At 49.0% G+C, this 22615-nt stretch overlaps 1 pseudogene; it reads left to right on the top strand.

Moving 5' to 3' along the window:
* LOC139999198 (kinesin-like protein KIF27) overlaps positions 1-7278 on the top strand; it is a 35953-nt pseudogene extending 28675 nt beyond the window's left edge.
* Positions 7279-22615: the final 15337 nt, after the last annotated feature.

Raw genomic sequence — 22615 nt, forward strand, 5'->3', positions numbered from 1 at the left:
TAGTTAAATGAAATAGTGTCAAGAAGTAAAGTCAATTTAATCCACTTTCCTTGAAAGCCTGCTTAGGTTACTCACATCTGTTGTTAATTTGGATATTTTGCATCTTGACATCAACATAAAAAAAGATGCTTTTCTATTACTTGTTTGTATCTTGTTTTGGTGTCATTAGCTTAAAAGGTGTTGCAACTCTGGAAATTTCCTTGCTCCTTTCCACTGCTTTATGCTGCTAACTTCTCAAGTAGCAACATATTTAAACAGTGGTGTCGTATTGAAATTCTTCCCACCTGCAGTCTTTATTAACCTCAGGATAGTATTTCTTTTTTCCAAATCCATTATAAAATCTTTCTGCAAACAAGCGCTTACCACCATATACTGAAGAATCGTAATGACACCTGGAAACATAAAAAAGAAATGCATTAGGACTTGGTGTCTCTCTTTGCCCATGGGTGAACCTTGGGTGATTTTGTGAACAAGTTGTCTGTGGTACACAAATTGGCAGTTTTCCAGAAACAGGAAAAAAACTCTTGTATCAGTTTAAGTTCTGCACAGGGCATTAAAAAATCCACTAGTCCATGTGATCAAAATCTACAGAGCTCAATTCTGAAGTGTGAACTCGTGTCAGCAGGCAAATCTGTTTCCAGTATAAGCTTACAGCTTATACAGACAATTGCTTTTGTATCCATTCATCTATTAAGCAGAACTGTAAAAGCATTTGTTGAAATGGTTTGATAGAAGTGTATTAGATTGTCTTAGATTGTTGGCCTGCGAGAGTCTGAACGTAAATTACAACTGCAGACTGAAGAACAGGAGATGAAGGTCATAGACCAGGAAAATATAATACGTGAATTGGAATCTGCACTTGAGCACATCAAGTTGCAGTGTGACAGGCAGCTGACGCTACAACACAGAGAACATGAGAAAAAACTACAGTTGATACTGCATCATTTCAAGGGTGCTTGTTTGTTTTCCAAGGGGAATTGTACAGCAGATATTATCTTTAGTCACTGTTGAGAAATACTGTGTTTCATATGAAAGAAAAAAGAAGATATGAGGTAGAAAGATAGCATTTTGGCTGTTACTAATTCTGATGTCATGTAGGATGCTGATGAACAGACACAAGGTGCTTGTATAAAAGAAAAAAGCTGACCATTTTTAAAAAACGGTCAGAATTGTCACATTTTTATATTCAATTTGTTGACATTGGAAAGGTGAAAGATAGCAATCCCCTTGATCTTTATCCTCTAAATGCTCCTATTAAAATGGAGAATTGGGGTTGGCATGGGCTTTTTGCTCCTCTGTCATACTAGTTTAAATGTACACCCTGAAAGCAGAGTGTCAGCAAAATACAGGACATTCTCTAGCTGGGCATCTTGATTTTGGCACAGAGAAGTGAAGTGAAGATTTGATTCTCATACTAGTTTTACTTGCCCTAGAACAAGATGGTGAAGGTATTGCAGAAACCTTGAAAGAGTATGAAGTAAAAGTCCAGCAACTGGAAAAAGACTTCTTTTATTCTAGAGAAAACCAGCAGAGAGCTGAAGAAGAAATTGAAGGGCTTTTTTGGAGAGTCACCCCATCAACTAATGGCACCTACTAAATGTAAGTACATGATCTTAAAATGCTTTTGTGTTTGTCAGTAGATCATTTGAGGGGTAGCAAACAGACAGAATTATATCAGATAGACATAAAACTCATATTTTTACTGAACTAACTCTTATCCAGGAAGGTACTACATCTCCCCACACTTGCAAAGGAGAGACAACATCAGTTTGTAATAGAGGCAGTGGTATAACACTGTTCTAAATTCGTGTTTGGTTTTCTGTGGATTCGAGCATAATTTCAGAAGCTACAGTCTCACACTGTTGTGGTTGAGAAAACGGTATTTTATGATCTGAAAGACTCTGAATGGCATTGTAATTAACAAATGTGTAATATGCTATGCTTTTAGATGCCAGTATTTTAAACAATCAACTTGATTTTGCTGCCAGCACTTGATTTCATAGAAGTTATTTCTTGGAAGATTGTCAATGAGGAGGTCCATACTTCCAGTTAACTAAAATCATTCTTTATTAAGGTTAAAAGACCTAGATATTTGTAGTAAGAAGATAAGCTTCCTAATGTGATCTATGCTTTGACCAAAAAAAAAAAAAAAAAAAAAAAAAAAGGACCAACAAACAACTATGAAAAGTTTTTTTGATTGTTCCAGGTCCTACTAACCACAACTCAAACTTAAAATGAAGTAGTTCTAGTGTAGAAGCAAAAATGGTTTAATCATTGTCATTATCTTGGTTGTCTTACACCTCACACTGCCACCACCACACGCACAGTGCAGCCTTCTTGGCCCCGTGTTTCGTCTTAAGGCTCAGCGTGACTCATTCTTCCTCTTAACTGATGGTTCTATTTCGTCACACTTGAGGTAGTGCCATGTCTTTGTAACACGTAGATGCTGGTCACATATGCATCTGTTGCTACCAGAGTGAATTGAGGTTTAGCTCTCCAGGCAGGATAATAAGCCTAGAGGTTCATTAGTCGAAAGTATGCTGTGACGGTGTGAACATGAATATTGCACAGGTTGGACTGTAAATGAGCATGGGGAAGATTATTCTGTGTCTAATACACAAAGAAGCATGTAGTCCAGGACATGTTTTACTGTGAGGAAACATCCATCGCAGCCAAACTGTAGCGAAATGTAGAAGGGTGAATGTCCCTGTGAATTTCTAACTTTTTCAAATCCATATGTTTGTAACGTTTGTAAGAAGCGCTCAGTATTTTTGTATAATTACCTTTAGTTATCTTTCCTCTGAATATATTTTGGGGCATAATACAATGTAATAAAAAAGTGATGAGCTTTAAAAATAACAAAAATCCCTGTGTACATTAAAGTCACATTCAAAGACTATGTTTTGTGTGTTCTGCTACTGAAATTGCAGACTACTTTTGAAAATACGAAGAATTTCATATTTTACTGTCATGGTTCAGTTGTTTTAAGATTGCCTAAATTGCAAGTTAGAATGGTGAAGCTTGTATTACAAGCAAAGAGCCAGCGGAAAGTAAAAGACACAGTCTTTTACTTCCTTGTCTTTCGGGTCCTTAACATACAATGGTGCTAGCTCAGACCTAGGAATAACCAGTCTTTATCTTGTTCCCTGTCTCAAGTCCCCCCTTTTCTTGAGCCTAAGCAAATTCTTTGGCTTATTACAATCCTTCTTGATTAAAAGTTTTCATTAAATTCTTACCAGTTTTGACTTGGTGCTTGTTTCAGTTACACTTCCAGGTATCATAATCTAGTCCTTCATACAGCACCAAAATGCACATTGTACCACTACACAAGTCAAGACTACTACTCTTAAAAAGAAGATCAGGATTCCTCTAAACGATTGCTTAAGCCAAGAAAAGTTGGGTAACCAAAAAGGTGATTTTGTTGCATAATTCTCGAAAACCCCAGGAGGTGTCATCTTGAATTACCTTATGTAATCACCTTAGACTAATCACCTTATTACCGTAGTCTTTCCCCAAATGTTTTCGTGCTCAGTCTCAATTCCTCCTGCCTCATTTACACACATACAGCAACTAATATTGATTAAAGTGCATCCTTCCCCTTGGGAGGCAAATAAAAGGTCTAGTGCCTAAAACATTGATTTGTTCTAGTTGCTTGCACCAAACTGTAAGATGTTGTTGCAAATATTGGTTTCCGAAATGGGTTAGATCTTCTCCTTTGTCCGGCATTTGGTAAGGCCTGCCATCCAATATCTCCAAAGGGGCTTAGTTTGACCAAGTTTGCTCCTGGGGGATGGATGGAGCCCGTGGTAGGGAGCCATGTGGGAGCAGTGCTTGAGGAGCTGCTGCCTTTGGCAGCCCCTGCAGGCTCACTTCGGGAATCCCGTGTGAGGGATGAAGTTCTGTGTTTTTTGTTTTGTTTTTGTTTTGTTTTGTTTTGTTTTGTTTTTCTGAAGAAACCGGGTGTTTAAGAAGGAAATGCAGAGTTGCCTTTGTTTGGCACTCGATGGTCTTGAGGTCTCTTCCAACGTAGACATTCTGTGATTCTGTGAAGTCACAAACGCCAAGGCATCACACTGGCTGGCTCTGCAGCACAGATGCCAGGAGTGCTGCTTGGCATGGTGGCGGCGGCACGGTGCCCCAGCCCCAGGCCCATCCCAGCCCCAGCGCACGTCGCCCTCCACTCCCCCATGGAGCCCCCCGCCGCCTCAGCAGCCCCGTGGCGGACGCCCCATGGCAGAGCCGCCCCCGAGGAGAAGGAGCCCGCAGCCCTCTGCCCGCAACGCACCGCACTGCACCAAGCGCCGCGCAACGGCTGCCACCACCGCGGGGGCTCCTGGTGTGAGCGGCAAGCGGTGGCAAGGGGGGGCTGTGCTTCCTGAGTCAAGCTGCTGGACACCGGCTTGCCTGGGCAATTGCCCATGTTGCTGAGGAGGCAACAGAGCCAAAGCCCTTCGGGCTGAAGATCCAGCACAGCTAGGGAGGCTTTGGCATTTCTGCACAATGCTGCTCAATCCTGCTTGGGAGCCCAGCCTCAGGTGCGGAATGAAGCCAAGCAAGCTCGAGGGAAACTGTGTGCTGGTAAGTTGTCAGTTCTTGCTTTCTTTTTCATTCCTCACGCCTAAGAAAACCTAACTCTTTCAAGCACCTGTTTGAAGACACGGTTTGATGGACTTGATTCTGGGTGTGCTCCTTAAGCTTGTTCGGCAGCTGTTGAACCCCGCTACACTTGCAGGAGACCTATGCTCGAGTTGATGCTTGCTGTGATCAAGCGGTGTTCTTTTGCTCTTCTTTGCTTTGGGGATGGTGGGTGAGGTTGCAAAGAGTTTTCAGGAGGATTCTTCTTTTCCTTTGCAGAATCCCAGACTGCGTATTAGAGCTGCTCTTCATCTCTGCTCGGAAAAGCTTCACCAAAAGAGAATGGAGATGAGGAAGGCAATGGAGAATGATGAGGACTATTTGCAGTCAGCACCCGTAAGCTTTGTGAAAGAATCAGGTGCATTTCTGTAGTGGTAGAAAGCGTAGCTGGAAAGACTTCCTAAGAACGTCAAGTCCAATTCATTGTTCTCAGTTAGAGCAATCCCGTAGTTTAGACTCCTGATAAGGTATTTGTCTGTAGGCAGCTGCCAACTTGTCCAGCTAATCCAATTCAGCCTGGAAAACAAGCAAGCAAGCAAGCAATCAAAAAGCACAGAAACCTGCAGTTTATGGAGTGCAACCGTCTCCTTTCTAATCTCATGGGTTTCACCAAGTTTTGGGTGACTCCAGGGCTGGCTTGCCAGGGAGACTTTCTTGAATTGCTGGCAGATCAGCCAGAAGGGCAATACAAGACCCTGGCTAAACACAATCTGTAGGCTGCTTCTAGATCAACAGTTTCCTTGGTTACTCCACAACCTCCACAATCTCCACTTGCTTCGAAGCTGTGAAGATTGCAAGTCCACTTTGTGTTTTTCAGCCACTCTGTGTCAAACGCTAAGAGTTTTCACTGGCTGTTAAAACAGAAAGGACAAAGAGCCCCTCCTCTGGGTCTTCAGAAGGCTCCTAAGATCCCCCAGACTGGCTAAGTAGCGACGCTCTAGTATAGATGCATCTAGATGCAGTAGAGCTAGATGGTGGGAGAGAGGCTCTAGCATGGACGTGACACGCTTTGACAGCATCTTTTCTCTGACAGCAACTTCTGCCTTGGCTCTTCCCATCAAGCCAGAGCAGTTTCTTGGCCTGCGCAACCTGCAGACTGACCTCTCGTGTGTATCCGTGCTGGACTGAGGGTAATGTTTGGAACACACACTGATGCTGTATTCACTAGAACTTTGAGAAGAGAGCACAAGAAGCTAACCTGCATACGAGTTTCTTAGGTTTCTGTAGAGAGAGAGAGATGTACATGCATACATATTTACTTCTGTCTTTACTTCTTTCAAGATATCTTTTGTTCTCCAAAATGAATCCTCTGACTGTTACTAACGTATGGGACACAACTTGACACTCTAATGGCATAGAAATACTTTTCAGCTCATCCTTGCTATTGTTTCTGGATTGAAAAAATAATTGTGAATATGATTACCTGCTTGGAATCTTTTTTTTTTTTTTTTTTTTTTTTGTATATATCTATTCTATTATGAAATCCTATAAAAAGGAGTGAACTCAAGAGGAAAAAAAAAAAAAAGAAAACAATTTTATATCCACTTCTAAATTAGCTCAACAAATGAAACAGTAAAAAATGCACATAATATTTCTTCTATCCCAAGATTTCATGGTACAATAGTTCTTTGCCTAACCCTGCAATAGCCCCATAGGCATTGCAATTGCTTACTTGTGTTCTTCTCCTTTGCTTGTGTTTAGTGTTTGCTTTTCTAATGTTACAACATTGGATTGATTTACCTCTTTAGGTATCAAGAGAAGAAGGCATTTGCTTCAGAGGACAGTACTTTGATGCTTTCCAGGGCTAATGGCCAAAGTTCTCAAAGCACTTTTTTTTCTTTTTTTTTTTTTCCCCATCAGTGATTTATACATTTGTCAATCTTTCCATCTTCATTTACAACTCCGAATTTAGGTTTTAGGTGAACAAGAACCCTGAAACCAGCTGAAGCCATATCAGACATGAAGCCATATCAGACATAGTAAGGACATGTGTCTGTGAGGAAGTAATTCAGAGTGATTCTCTGGTGTCCTTTGGACAGCTTTCCTCTGGTCCTCTGCACTAAGCATCCCCAAGGGATATTTCAAAGCTCTCGGAATGATCTGTCATTCTCTCTTCCACTAGAGTCTCCATTAGAAAAGCGTGACTATTCCTTGCCCATGTGGAAAAGAAGTCCTCCTTGCGTTGTTTCTAAGCAAAACCTCTTTCTTGTGTTCTATGGACAGAAACCACTTGGCTAGACAAACTCAATCATTGCAAATGGAAGGAGTGGAACTACTTCAGCACCGTGCTTCGGCTTCTAAGCAGAACTGTAATGTAGGTGGGGACGTAGCAAGAGGACATGGCCAAGCCAGGGTGGACTTGAAAGTGCCGTGTCCGAGCCACAGCAAGAAGTCCGTGATTGCCCCTTGGAGACTGCTGCTCACCTAGTAGCACAGCAGCTGGAACGCTTCTGGATACTGCTGATGGATTGCCACGAATCAGGCAGTGACACAAGCTACGAGAACGACGGAAGTGACTGGAAGTGATGCTTCTCCCTGTTCTCCATTGCAATTTGTGAAAGAAAGGAGAAGAGAGGAGAAGAAGAAAGGAGAAGACGGGAGGGAAGGGGAGGGAATGAAGAGAACGGGAGGGAGGGGAGGGAAGGGTAAAAACGAGAATGGGAGGGGAGGGAAGGGCAGGGGAGGGCAGGGGAGTTCTGGGGAGGGCAGGGGAGGGCACGGGAGGGCAGGGGAGGGCAGGGGAGCAGAGTGTAGTGGAGTGTAGGGTAGTGTATGGTAGTGTAGGGTAGTGTAGGGGAGGGGATTGTTTGGTGAGGAGAGTGTAGGGGAGCGTAGGGGAGGAGAGTATAGGGGAGTGTAGGAGAGGAGAGTGGAGGGGAGTGTAGGGAAGGGGAGTGTAGGGGAACAGAGTGAAGGGGAAGGTAGGGGAGGTGTGTGTAGGGGAGTGTAGGGGAACTGAGTGAAGAAGAGGGTAGGGGAGCAGAATGTAGGGGAGGGTAGGGGAGCAGAGTGTAGGAGAGTGTAGGGGAACTGAGTGAAGAAGAGGGTAGGGGAGCAGAGTGTAGGGGAGTGTAGGGGAACTGGGTGAAGAAGAGGGTAGGGGAGCAGAGTGTAGAGGAGTGTAGGGGAGCAGTGTGTAGGGGAGGTGTGTGTAGGGGAGTGTAGGTGAGGAGAGTGTAGGGGAGTGTGTGTGGGGGGAATGTATGGGAGTATAGGGGAGGAGAGAGTCGGGGAAGGAAGTGGAGGGGAGGAGAGGGAAGGGGAAGGAGGGAATATTGCCTTATTTGTTACCTTTTTACTGTCTTCGTGTAGAGCCGTGACAGGCAAAATAAACTATGTTGGTGAAAAGGACGTCTTTGTCTGGTGTGATTCCCGCTCACCCAGTTTAAATTAATCAAGAATAATCTGCTCCTGATTGAGGTCTTCCCTTACTAGTGCAGTGCTAGGACCTACGTGCTCAATGTGCTGAGGATGTGCAAGAGTCTTAGAAAACAGTCAAGTTTTCCTCCCTCCTTGCTTCTTTATGAAATAAACATGATATCATACAGCACCGGGCTGTTTTTCATGACGGAAATTCACTTCTACCCTGCACAACAAAGCTTATGATATATCCAGACCAGAGCTAAGCCGTCAGCTTGGGCAGCCACTGTCAGGCGTTCGCTTCTGTCCAGTCGCCCCTTGGGGAAGCCACTTGCACTGGTTGCTTTCCTCACAAGTTTACCAAGTTTGCGTAAAGCTCCAAAGCTCAGGCCTATGCAGACACAGACCTGCTGCTCCTTTAACACACAAGAGGGGGCTATTGTTCACAACAGCTTTTCCAGTGCTTCTCTCCGTTTTTTGTTGGAAATCTAGTCCTTGCTTGCAGATTGGCTTTTTCAATTCAGTGATTAGTGGGTACTGGAAGGTTCAAAAACAACACCTGACAATCTTGTCCATACGTAGGTAAGGAGAGATCTAAGGAAGGAACAGGTTGCAATACCTAAGGCTTATGCATCGCTCAAGCTTCCAGTTGAGCTGTGAAATCCACGCCTCAGGTCACTTGAGGTACCAGGAGTCCCTGTAGAACATACAGGGGTCTCCAGCAGTGAGGTTCCCTGAGCAGAGGGCTTCAAGAGCTCCACAGGGAATGAAAAGAAGACTTGTGATATCCATGAGGAATGTGGCTTGCTCTCGGCAATAGAGACAAATTCCTTTCTGATTAATGCTCCACCCTGCTCCACTCCAGGGACAGATGCCTATGGCAACCTGGTCCCAGTACGTAGTACTAGGATGAGGTGGCAGGGACTGTCCCCATTCATTTTCTTTCTTCAGGGTGGCCATGCCTCCTCTCTGGCTGAAGGTGGGCTTCATGGACCGTGTGAAGGGGAGAGGTCTGGGGAAGGACTGAAAAACTTGAGAAATACTCCGAGGATAAATCAAAAGTTGGTTGCACTGAAGTAGATAGGAAGTGCAAATGATAGCCTGGGTAGATTTGCTGCAAAGAATCTGAAGAATCTGGGTCTGCTTGCCAGAGCACTCATCCCAGTGGCTCATGATTTCTTTTGCACAGTTTTGGTTTGTTGTTCCCCAAGTCAGGACGGAATTTTGGGAATGCTCTTACACTTACCTCATGAAAGAAAGACATGTTCTTTACTAGGTATGATTTTACCTGCTTAGATTTAGGGTACTTAGGCTATGCTATACAACTCTTCTTCACAAGAATAGTCTTCTCTATACAACTCTGTATAGTTGGTCTAATGAAATGAAAGGAACAGTGTCAATTTACAGGAACAGTGTCAATTCCAGCATTTGAAGCAGTGCTGTGGCTTCATAATTAATAGACAGCTTTTAGAAGAACAGACAAAAATGATTCTATCTATATTTATTTCCTGTGTAGATTTACTTAAGTGGTTCTTTCCCATTCATACTAATCCAGCTATTCACATACAGACCGGAGTTATGCACTAAAAAATTATGTCACTCTGTCACTTTCTGTCATGATGTAATTATTGCTTACAAGCAGCAGTCAATTGAACAAAGCCTTTCACATGACTGGCTGTCTAACAACTATGCTGCTGTTGTATTTCCCAGGTGAACCACTTCAGAATTTCATAGAAGTGAAGAAGGATGCCTATATGGTATGCTATCTGGCTACCCAGGTGTAGTCTGTTGGTTCCAAAACTGCCTGTCTTCACCTTGGGCAAAAGAACACAAGGTACTCAATATTGAAAAGATACCAGATAAGCATTAGTATCTTGAGTGTCGTAAGTACTCCAAGCCCGAAGGGAATTGCCACATTTCCTCTTGGCCAGCACAGCCGTGGTGTTTTTAATATCTTGGAAAACAAAATGATCAGGTATGCTGTGAATCAGCTGGCAATTTGCTTTGTGGCTTTTCTCATGAATTCTGCATGCTTCCTTTCTTTGGAGATACTTGACTTGTACATCCAGGTCTTTCTTCTTTAAGAAAGTAGAAGCATCTCAAAAAGCAAAAAGTTACCAAGGTGTTTCAAAACAGGAGTCCAAATCTAACAGATGTAGGGATTTATAACAGAGGAAGTGGAGACAAAGATCAGCCATGAAATAGATCTGAGAAAAACACAGGTAGCAGTGTCACATGCGGATAAAGGAAAAGAGATAACCAAATGTCTTTCTTGAAGTGGAAAAATAATGGGGAAAACAAGACTCATGGGAAAAGCAAGCATCTTAGCTGGGTGGGAAAAGCAAGCATCTTAGCTGGGATTGACAATAAGTAAAAAGCTACTACGCAGAAGTCTGTAGCTGTTGTAAAGTTGCCATGCCATTTTGCAGAGCAGAACGCAAACACATCAACGTGCATTCTGGGCTTAGAGGAAGAAGCTCGTGAATTCTTGGTAGTTCTCATTCTGAAGTGAAGGGTCTGTAATGTACATATTGAAGCAAAAGTCACACTTGTACAATATGTATAGAATTCCCTGGAGCATTTAACAAAAACGCCTGACTGGTAAGGTAGGACTGGCTAAAGGCTCCCCTGGAGAGTTCACTTGTACCCAAAGCCTTCCTTTGCGGGCACTTTTGGATGGGCGAAAGGGGCTCGCAACGCGTTTCCTGGGGCCCAATTTTTCAGACGTCTTCTATGCCGGCTAGGGATACATTAAGGCTTGCTCGGAAACAATGAACCCGGAGGGTCCAGTTGCATGTGGGGCTGCGTAAAGGCTCTCCTGGGGAGTTCACTTGTACCCAAAGCCTTCCTTTGGGGGCACTTTTGGATGGGCGAAAGGGGCTCGCAACGCGTTTCCTGGGGCCCAATTTTTCAGACGTCTTCTATGCCGGCTAGGGCTATATAAAGGCTTGCTCGGAAACAACGAAACCGGAGGGTCCAGTTGCATGTGGGGCTGCGTAAAGGCTCCCCTGGGGAGTTCACTTGTACCCAAAGCCTTCCTTTGGGGGCACTTTTGGATGGGCGAAAAGGGGCTCACAACGCGTATCCTGGGGCCCGATTTTTCAGTCGTCTTCTATGCCGGCTAGGGCTATATTAAGGCTTGCTCGGAAACAACGAACCCGGAGGGTCCAGTTGCATGTGGGGCTGCGTAAAGGCCCCCCTGGGGAGGTCACTTGTACCCAAACCCTTCCTTTGCGGGCACTTTTGGATGGGTGAAAGGGGCTCGCAACGCGTTTTCTGGGGCGCGATTTTACAGTCGTCTTCGATGCCAGCTAGGGATATATTTAGGGTTGCTCAGAAAGAGAGAACCCGGAGGATCCCGTTGCATGTGGGGCTGCGTAAAGGCTCCCCTGGGGAGTTCACTTGTACCCAAATCCTTTTTTTGGGGGCACTTTTGGATGGGCGAAAGGGGCTCGGAATGCGTTTTCTGGGGCCCGATTTTTCAGTCGTCTTCTATGCCGGCTATGGATATATTCAGGCTTGCTGTGAAAGAGTGAACCCGGAGGGTCCAGTTGCATGTGGGGCTGCGTGAAGGCTCCCCTGGGGAGTTCACTTGTACCCAAAGCCTTCCTTTGCGGGCACTTTTGGATGGGCGAAAGGGGCTCGGAATGCGTTTCCTAGGGCCCGATTTTTCAGTCGTCTTCTATGCCGGCTACGGATATATATACGCTTGCTCGGAAAGAGCGAACCCGGAGGGTCCAGTTGCATGTGGGGCTGCGTAAAGGCTCCCCTGGGGAGTTCACTTGTACACAAAGCCTTCCTTTGCGGGAATTTTTGGATGGGTGAAAGGGGCTAGGAATGCGTTTCCTGGTGCCCAGATTTTCAGTCTTCTCCCATGCCGATAAGGGCTATATTTAGGCTTGTTTTGAAAGAGTGAACACGGAGGGTCCAGTTGCATGTGGGTCTCCGTAAAGGCTCCCCTGGGGAGTTCAGTTGTACCCAAAGCCTTCCTTTGGGGGCAATTTTGGATGGGTGAAAGTGGCTTGGAATGCGTTTCCTCGGGCCCGGATTTTCAGTCTTACGTGCAGGTAAGGGATATATTTAGGCTTGCTATGACAAAGTGAAGCCGGAGGGTCCAGTTGCATGTGGGGCTGCGTAAAGGCTCCCCTGGGGAGATCACTTGTACACAAAGCCTTCCTTTGCGGGCACTTTTGAATGGGCGAAAGGGGCTCACAACGATTTTTCTGTGGCCTGATTTTTCAGTCGTCCCTGATGGCGGCTAGAGATATATTTAGGGTTGCTTGGAATGAGTGAAGTCCGAGGGTCCAGTTGCATGTGTGGCTGCGTAAAGCCTCCTCTAGGGAGTTCACTTGTACCCAAAGCCTTCCTTTGGGGGCACTTTTGGATGGGCGAAATGGCCTGGAACGCGTTTTCTGGTGCCCAATTTTTCAGACGTGTTCTATGCCAGCTGGGATATATGAAGGCTTGCTCGGAAACAACGAACCCGGAGGGTCCAGTTGCATGTAGGGCTGCGTAAAGGCTCCCCTGGGGAGTTCACTTGTACCCAAAGCCTTCCTTTGCGGGCACTTTTGGATTGGCGAAAAGGGGCTCACAACGCGTATCCTGGGGCCCAGATTTTCAGTCTTCTCCCACGCCGGCTAGGGCTATATTTAGGGTTGCTCCGAAACAACGAACCCGGAGGGTCCAGTTGCATGTAGGGCTGCGTAAAGGCTCCCCTGGGGAGTTCACTTGTACCCAAAGCCTTCCTTTGGGGCCACATTTGGATGGGCGAAAGGGGCTCGCAACGCTTTTCCTGGGGCCCGGTTTTTCAGTTTTCTCCTAATCCGGCTAGGGCTGTATTTAGGTTTGCTCGGAAAGAGCGAACCCGGAGGGTCCAGTTGCATGTGGTTCTGCGTAAAGTCTCCCCTGGGGAGTTCACTTGTACCCAATGCCTTCCTTTGGGGGCACTTTTGTATGGGCGAAAGGGGCTCGCAACGCTTTTTCTAGGGACCGGATTTTCAGTCTCCTCCCATGCCGGTAAGAGCTATATTTAGGCTTGTTGTGAAAGAGTGAACCCGGAGGGTCCCCTTGCATGTGGGGCTGCATAAAGTCTCCCCTGGGGAGTTCACTTGTACCCAAAGCCTTCCTTTGCGGGCACTTTTGGATGGGCGACACGGGCTCGCAACGCGTTTTCTGGGGCCCGGTTTTTCAGTTTTCTCCCAGTCCGGCTAGGGCTGTATTTAGGTTTGCTCGGAAAGAGCGAACCCGGAGGGTCCAGTTGCATGTGGGGCTGCGTGAAGGCTCCCCTGGGGCGTTCACTTGTACCCAAAGCCTTCCTTTGCGGGAATTTTTGGATGGGTGAAAGGGGCTAGGAATGCGTTTCCTGGTGCCCAGATTTTCAGTCTTCTCCCATGCCGATAAGGGCTATATTTAGGCTTGTTGTTAAAGAGTGAACACGGAGGGTCCAGTTGCATGTGGGGCTGCATAAAGTCTCCCCTGGGGAGTTCACTTGTACCCAAAGCCTTCCTTTGCGGGCACTTTTGGATGGGTGTAAGGGCCTTGCAACGCATTTTCTGGTGCCCGATTTTTCAGTCGTCTCTGATGCCGGCCAGGGATATATTTCGGGTTGCTCGGGATGAGTGAACTCGGAGGGTCCAGTTCCATGTGGGGCTGCGTAAAGGCTCCCCTGGGGAGTTCACTTGTACCCAAAGCCTTCCTTTGGGGGCACTTTTGGATGGGCGAAAGGGGCTCGCAACGCTTTTTCTGGGGCCCGGTTTTTCAGTCTTATCCCACGCCCGCCAGGAATATATTTAGGCTTGCTATGAAAGAGTGAACCCGGAGGGTCCAGTTGCATGTGGGGCTGCGTGAAGGCTCCCCTGGGGAGTTCTCTTGTACCCAAAGCCTTCCTTTGGGGGCACTTTTGGATGGGTGAAAGGGGCTCGGAATGCGTTTCCTCGGGTCCGGATTTTCAGTCTTAGTTGCAGGTTAGGGATTTTTTTAGGCTTGCTATGAAAGAGTGAACCCGGAGGGTCCCGTTGCATGTGGGGCTGCGTAAAGGCTCCCCTGGGGAGATCACTTGTACCCAAAGCCTTCCTTTGGGGGCACTTTTGAATGGGCGAAAGGGGCTTGCAACGCGTTTTCTGTGGCCCAATTTTTCAGTCCTCTTCGATGCCATCTAGGGATATATTTAGCGTTGCTCGGAAACAGTGAACCCAAAGGGTCCAGTTGCATGTGGGGCTGCGTAAAGGCTCCCCTGGGAAGTTCAGATATACGCATAGCCTTCCTTTGGGGGCACTTTTGGATGGGGAAAAGGGGCTCGCAACGCGTTTCCTGGGGCCCGGTTTTTCAGTCTTCACCCACGACGGCTAAGGATATATTTAGGTTTGCTCGGAAATTGCGAACCCAGAGGGTCCCGTTGCATGTGGGGCTGCATAAGGGCTCCCCTGGGGAGTTCACTTGTACCCAAAGCCTTCCTTTGTGGGCAATTTTAGATGGGCGAAAGTGGCACGAAATGCGTTTCCTGGGGCCCAATTTTTCAGTCATCTTCTATGCCGGTAAGGGATATATTAACTCTTGCTCGGAAACAGCGAACCCGGAGGGTCCAGTTGCATGTGGGGCTGCGTAAAGGCTCCCCTGGGGAGTTCAAATGTACCCAAAGCCTTCCTTTGCGGGAATTTTTGGATGGGTGAAAGTGGCTAGGAATGCGTTTCCTGGTGCCCAGATTTTCAGTCTTCTCCCATGCCGGTAAGGGCTATATTTAGGCTTGTTGTGAAAGAGTGAACCCGGAGGGTCCAGTTGCATGTGGGTCTGCGTAAAGGCTCCCCTGGGGAGTTCACTTGTACGAGGCAGGAGACCTTTTCTCCATTAACACCAGCGACAGGACCCGCGGGAACGGAGTTAAGCTGAGGCAGGGGAAGTTTAGGCTGGACATCAGGAAGGGGTTCTTCACAGAGAGAGTGGTTGCACACTGGAACAGGCTCCCCAGGGAAGTGGTCACTGCACCGAGCCGGACTGAATTTAAGAAGAGATTGGACTGTGCATTTAGTCACATGGTCTGAACTTGGGTAGACCTGTGCGGTGTCAAGAGTTGGACTTGATGATCCTTAAGGGTCCCTTCCAACTCAGGATATTCTATGATTCTATGATTCTATGATTCCTTTGGGGGCACTTTTGGATGGGCGAAAGGGGCTCGCAACGCGTTTCCTGGGGCCCGATTTTTCAGTCGTCTTCTATGCCGGCTAGGGCTATATTAATTCTTGCTCGGAAACAGCGAACCCGGAGGGTCCAGTTGCATGTGGGGCTGCGTAAAGGCTCCCCTGGGGAGTTCACTTGTACCCAAAGCCTTCCTTTGGGGGCACTTTTGGATGGGTGTAAGGGTCTCGCATCGCGTTTTCTGGGGCCCGATTTTTCAGTCGTCTCTGATGCCGGCCAGGGATATGTTTCGGGTTGCTCGGGATGAGTTACCCGGGAGGGTCCAGTTGCATGTGGGGCTGCGTAAAGGCTCCCCTGGGGAGTTCACTTGTACCCAAAGCCTTCCTTTGCGGGAATTTTTGGATGGGTGAAAGGGGCTAGGAATGCGTTTCCTGGTGCCCAGATTTTCAGTATTCTCCCATGCCGGTACGGGATATATTTAGGCTTGTTGTGAAAGGGTGAACCCGGAGGGTCCAGTTGCATGTGGGGCTGCGTAAAGGCTCCCCTGGGGAGTTCACTTGTACCCAAAGCCTTCCTTTGGGGGCACTTTTGAATGGGCGAAAGGGGCTTGCAACGTGTTTTCTGGGGCCCAATTTTTCAGTCGTCTTCGATGCCAGCTAGGGATATATTTAGGGTTGCTCGGAAACAGTGAACCCAAAGGGTCCAGTTGCATGTGGGGCTGCGTAAAGGCTCCCCTGGGAAGTTCAGATATACGCATAGCCTTCCTTTGGGGGCACTTTTGGATGGGGAAAAGGGGCTCGCAACGCATTTCCTGGGGCCCGGTTTTTCAATCTTGACCCACGACGGCTAAGGATATATTTAGGTTTCCTCGGAAAGTGCGAACCCAGAGGATCCCGTTGCATGTGGGGCTGCGTAAGGGCTCCCCTGGGGAGTTCACTTGTACACAAAGCCTTCGTTTGCGGGCAATTTTAGATGGGCGAAAGTGGCATGAAACGCATTTCCTGGGGCCCGATTTTTCAGTCGTCTTCTATGACGGTAAGTGATATATTAACTCTTGCTCGGAAACAGCGAACCCGGAGGGTCCAGTTGCATGTGGGTCTGCGTAAAGGCTCCCCTGGGGAGTTCACTTGTACACAAAGCCTTCGTTTGGGAGCTCTTTTGGATGGGCGAAAGGGGCTCACAACGATTTTTATGTGGCCTGATTTTTCAGTCGTCTCTGATGACGGCTAGAGATATATTTAGGGTTGCTTGGAATGAGTGAACTCAGAGGGTCCAGTTGCATGTGGGGCTGCGTAAAGCCTCCCCTGGGGAGTTCAATTGTACCCAAACCATTCCTTTGGGGGCATTTTGGATGGGCGACAGGGGCTCGGAATGCGTTTCCTGGGGCCCGGATTTTCAATCTTCTCCGATGCCGGTAAGGGTTATATTTATGCTTGTTGTGAAAGAGTGAACCCGGAGGGTCCAGTTGCATGTGGGGTTGGGTGAAGGCTCCCCTGGGGAGTTCAGTTGTACCCAAAGCCTTCCTATGGGGGCACTTTTGGATGGGCGAAAGGGGCTCGTAACGCATTTATTCGGGCTTGGTTTTTCAGTCTTCTACCACTCCGGCTAGGGATATATTTAGGCTTGCTCGGAAAGTGCGAACCCAGAGGGTCCCGTTGCATGTGGGGCTGCCTAAAGGCTCCCTAGGGAGTTCACTTGTACCCAAAGCCTTCCTTTGCGGACACTTTTGGATGGGCGACACGGGCTCGGAATGCGTTTCCTGGGGCCCAATTTTCAGTATTCTCCAATGCCGGTAAGGGCTATATTTAGGCTTGTTGTGAAAGAGTGTACCCGGAGGGTTCCGTTGCATGTGGGGCTGCCTGAAGGCTCCCCTGGGGATTTCACTTGTACCCAAAGCCTTCCTTTGCGGGAACTTCTGGATGGGTGTAAGGGCCTCGCATCGCGTTTTCTGGGGCCCGATTTTTCAGCCGTCTCTGATGCCGGCCAGGGATATGTTTAGGGATGCTCGGAAACAGCGAACCCGGAGGGTCCAGTTGCATGTGGGGCTGCGTAAAGGCTCCCCTGGGGAGTTCACTTGTACCCAAAGCCTTCCTTTGCGGGAATTTCTGGATGGGTGTAAGGGCCTCGCATCACGTTTTCTGGGGCCCGATTTTTCAGTCGTCTCTGATGCCGGCCAGGGATATGTTTCGGGTTGCTCGGGATGAGTGAACTCAGAGGGTCCAGTTGCATGTGGGGCTGCGTAAAGGCTCCCCTTGGGAGATCACTTGTATCCAAAGCCTTCCTTTGCGGACACTTTTGGATGGGCGAAAGGGGCTCGCAACGCGTTTTCAGGGGGTTTGGTTTTTCAGTCTTCTCCCACGCCGGCTAGGGATATATTTAGGCTTGCTCGGAAAGTGCGAACCCAGAGGGTCCCGTTGCATGTGGGGCTGCGTAAAGCCTCCCCTGGGGAGTTCACTTGTACCCAAAGCCTTCCTCTGCGGGAATTTTTGGATGGGTGAAAGTGGCTAGGAATGCGTTTCGTGGTGCTCAGATTTTCAGTCTTCTCCCATGCCGGTAAGGGCTATATATAGGCTTGTTGTGAAAGAGTGAACCCAGAGGGTCCAGTTGCATGTGGGGCTGCGTAAAGGCTCCCCTGGGGAGTTCTCTTGTACCCAAAGCCTTCCTTTGCGGGCACTTTTGAATGGGCGAAAGGGGCTCGCAACGCATTTTCTCGGGCTTGGTTTTTCAGTCTTCTCCCACTCCGGCTAGGGATATATTTAGGCTTGCTCGGAAACAACCAACCCGGAGGATCCAGTTGCATGTGGGGCTGCGTAAGGGCTCCCCTGGGGCGTTCACTTGTACCCAAAGCCTTCCTTTGGGCGCACTTTTGGATGGGCGAAATGGGCTCACAACGAGTTTTCTCGGGCTTGGTTTTTCAGTCTTCGCCCACGCCAGCTAGGGATATATTTAGGCTTGCTGTGAAAGAGTGAACCCGGAGGGTCCCGTTGCATGTGGTGCTGCATGAAGGCTCCCCTGGGGAGTTCTCTTGTACCCAAAGCCTTCCTTTGGGGGCACTTTTGGATGGGCGAAAAGGGCTCGTAACGCATTTCCTGGGGCCTGATATTTCACTCGTCTCCGATGACGGCTAGGGCTAAATTTAGGTTTGGTCATGAACAGCGAACCCGGAGGGTCCAGTTGCATGTGGGGCTGCGTAAAGGCTGCCCTGGGGATTTCACTTGTACCCAAAGCCTTCCTTTGGGGGCACTTTTGCATGGGCGAAAAGGGCTCGCAATGCATTTCATGGGGCCTGATTTTTCAGTCGTCTTCGATGCCGGCAAGGGCTATGTTAAGGGATGCTCGGAAACAGCAAACCCGGAGGGTCCAGTTGCATGTGGGGCTGCGTAAAGGCTCCCCTGGGGAGTTCACTTGTACCTAAAGCCTCCTTTGGGGGCACTTTTGGATGGCCAAAAATGGCTCGTAACCCATTTCCTGGGGCCTGATTTTTCAGTTGTCATCTATGCCGGCTAGCGGTATGTTTAGGGATGCTCGGAAACAGCGAACCCGGAGGGTCCAGTTGCATGTGGGGCTGCGTAAAGGCTCCCCTGGGGAGTTCACTTGTACCCAAAGCCTTGCTTTGGGGGCACTTTTGGATGGGCGAAAAGGGCTCGCAACGCATTTCCTGGGGCCAGATTTTTCAGTCGTCTTCGATGCCAGCTAGGGCTATGTTTAGGGATGCTCAGAAACAGCGAACCCGGAGGGTCCAGTTGCATGTGGGGCTGCGTAAATGCCCCCTGGGGAGTTCACTTGTACCCAAAGCCTTCATTTGCGGACACTTTTGGATGGTCCAAAGGGGCTTGCAACGCGTTTTCTGGGGCCCAGGTTTTCAGTCTTCTCCCATGCCGGCTAGTGATATATTTAGCGTTGCTCGGAAAAATCGAACCCGGAGGGTCCATTTGCATGTGGGGCTGCGTAAAGGCTCCCCTGGGGAGTTCAGTTGTACCCAAAGCCTTCCTTTGCGGGCACTTTTGGATGGGCGAAAGGGGCTCGCAATTCTTTTTCTGGGGCCCGGTTTTTGAATCGTCTCTGATGACGGCTAGAGTTATATTTTTGGGTTGCTCGTGATGAGTGACCCCGGAGGGTCCAGTTGCATGTGGGGCTGCGTGAAGGCTCCCCTGGGGAGTTCACTTGTACCCAAAGCCTTCCTTTGGTGACACTTTGGGATGGTCCAAAGGGGCTCGCAACGCATTTCCTGGGGCCTGATTTTTCACTCGTCTCCGATGACGGCTAGGGCTACGTTTAGGGATGCTCGGAAACAGCGAACCCGGAGGGTCCAGTTGCATATGGGGCTGCGTAAAGGCTCCCCTGGGGAGTTCACTTGTACCCAAAGCCTTCCTTTGGGGGCACTTCTGGATGGGCGAAAAGGGCTCGTAACGCATTTCCTGGGGCCTGATATTTCACTCGTCTCCGATGACGGCTTGGGCTAAATTTAGGTTTGGTCATGAACAGCGAACCCGGAGGGTCCAGTTGCATGTGGGGCTGCGTAAAGGCTGCCCTGGGGATTTCACTTGTACCCATAGTCTTCGTTTGGGGGCACGTTTGGATGGGCGAAAAGGGCTCGCAACGCATTTCCTGGGGCCTGATTTTTCAGTCGTCTTCGATGCCGGCAAGGGCTATGTTAAGGGATGCTCGGAAACAGCGAACCCGGAGGGTCCAGTTGCATGTGGGGCTGCGTAAAGGCTCCCCTGGGGAGTTCACTTGTACCCAAAGCCTTCCTTTGGTGACACTTTTGGATGGGCGAAAAGGGCTTGTAACGCATTTCCTGGGGCCTGATTTTTCAATCGTCGTCGATGCCGGGTAGGGTTATGTTTAGGGATGCTCGGAAACAGCGAACCCGGAGGGTCCAGTTGTATGTGGGGCTGCGTAAAGGCTCCCCTGGGGAGTTCACTTGTACCCAAAGCCTTCCTTTGGGGGCACTTTTGGATGGTCCAAAGGGGCTCGCAACGCATTTCCTGGGGCCTGATTTTTCACTCGTCTTCGATGCCGGCTAGGGCTACGTTTATGGTTTGCTCAGGAACAGCGAACCCGGAGGGTCCAGTTGCATGTGGTGCTGCGTAAAGGCTCCCCTGGGGAGTTCACTTGTACCCAAAGCCTTCCTTTGGGGGCACTTTTGGATGGGCGAAAAGGGCTCGCAACGCATTTCCTGGGCCCTGATTTTTCAGTCGTCTTTGATGCCGGCTAGGGCTATGTTTAGGGATGCTCGGAAACAGCGAACCCTGAGGGTCCAGTCGCATGTGGGGCTGCGTAAAGGCTCCCCTGGGGAATTCACTTGTACCCAAAGCCTTCATTTGGTGACACTTTTGGATGGGTGAAAAGGGCTCGTAACGCATTTCCTGAGGCCTGATTTTTCAGTCGTCATCGATGCCGGCTAGGGTTATGTTTAGGGATGCTCAGAAACAGCGAACCCGGAGGGTCCAGTTGCATGTGGGGCTGCGTAAAGGCTCCCCTGGGGAGTTCTCTTGTACCCAAAGCCTTCCTTTGGTGACACTTTTGGATGGTGCAAAGGGGCTTGCAACGCGTTTCCTGGGGACTGATTTTTCAGTCGTCTTCGATGTCGGCTAGGGCTATGTTTAGCGATGCTCGGAAAAAGCGAACCCGGAGGGTCCAGTTGTATGTGGGGCTGCGTAAAGGCTCCCCTGGGGAGTTCTCTTGTACCCAAAGCCTTCCTTTGGTGTCACTTTTGGATGTTCCTAAGGGGCTCGCAACGCATTTCCTGGGGCCTGATATTTCACTCGTCTTTGATGACTGCTAGGGATACGTTTAGGGTTGCTCGGAAACAGCGAACCCGGAGGGTCCAGTTGCATGTGGGGCTGCGTATAGGCTCCCCTGGGGAGTTCACTTGTACCCAAAGCCTTCCTTTGGGGGCACTTTTGGATGGTCCAAAAGGGCTCGTAACGCATTTCCTGGGGCCTGATTTTTCAGTCATCATCGATGCCGGGTAGGGCTATGTTTAGGGATGCTCGGAAACAGCGAACCCGGAGGGTCCAGTTGCATGTGGGGCTGCGTAAAGGCTCCCCTGGGGATTTCACTTGTACCCAATGCCTTCCTTTGGTTGCACTTTTGGATGGGCGAAAAGGGCTTGTAACGCATTTCATGGGGCCTGATTTTTCAATCGTCGTCGATGACGGCTAGGGCTATGTTTAGGGATGCTCGGAAACAGCGAACCCGGAGGGTCCAGTTGCATGTGGGGCTGCGTAAAGGCTCCCCTGGGGAGTTCACTTGTACCCAAAGCCTTCCTTTGGGGGCACTTTTGAATGGGCGAAAAGGGCTCGTAACTCATTTCCTGGGGCCTGATTTTTCAGTCGTTTTCGATGCCGGCTAGGGCTATGTTTAGGGATGCTCGGAAACAGCGAACCCGGAGGGTCCAGTTGCATGTGGGGCTGCGTAAAGGCTCCCCTGGGGAGTTCACTTGTACCCAAAGCCTTCCTTTGGTGACACTTCGGGATGGTCCAAAGGGGCTCGGAACGCATTTTCTGGGGCCTGATTTTTCACTCGTCTCCGCTGACTGCTAGGGCTACGTTTAGGGTTGCTTGGAAAAATCGAACCCGAAGGGTCCAGTTGCATGTGGGGCTGCGTAAAGGCTCCCCTGGGGAGTTGCCTTATACCCAAAGCCTTCCTTTGGGGGCACTTTTGGATGGGCGAAAAGGGCTCGCAACGCATTTCCTGGGGCCTGATTTTTCACTCGTCTCCGATGACTGCTAGGGCTACGTTTATGGTTGCTCGGAAACAGCGAACCCGGAGGGTCCAGTTGCATATGGGGCTGCGTAAAGGCTCCCCTGGGAACTTCAGATGTACCCAAAGCCTTCCTTTGGGGGCACTTTTGGATGGCCCAAAGGGGCTCGGAACGCATTTCCTGGGGCCTGATTTTTCAGTCGTCATCGATGACGGCTAGGGCTACGTTTACGTTTGCTCATGAACAGCGAACCCGGAGGGTCCAGTTGCATGTGGGGCTGCGTAAAGGCTCCCCTGGGGACTTCACTTGTACCCAAAGCCTCCTTTGGGGGCACTTTTGGATGGCCAAAAATGGCTCGTAACGCATTTCCTGGGGCCTGATTTTTCAGTCGTCATCGATGCCGGCTGGGGCTATGTTTATGGATGCTCGGAAACAGCGAACCCGGAGGGTCCAGTTGCATGTGGGGCTGCGTAAAGGCTCCCCTGGGGAGTTCACTTGTACCCAAAGCCTTCCTTTGGTGACACTTTTGGATGGTCCAAAGGGGCTCGCAACGCATTTTCTGGGGCCTGATTTTTCACTCGTCTCCGATGACTGCTAGGGCTACGTTTATGGTTGCTCGGAAACAGCGAACCCGGAGGGTCCAGTTGCATGTGGGGCTGCGTAAGGGCTCCCCTGGGGAGTTCACTTGTACCCAAAGCCTTCCTTTGGGGGTACTTTTGGATGGGCGAAATGGGCTCACAACGAGTTTTCTCGGGCTTGGTTTTTCAGTCTTCTCCCACG

This window comes from Anas platyrhynchos, chromosome 21 (genome assembly GCF_047663525.1).
Source record: "Anas platyrhynchos isolate ZD024472 breed Pekin duck chromosome 21, IASCAAS_PekinDuck_T2T, whole genome shotgun sequence".
NCBI classification, from domain to species: domain Eukaryota; kingdom Metazoa; phylum Chordata; class Aves; order Anseriformes; family Anatidae; genus Anas; species Anas platyrhynchos.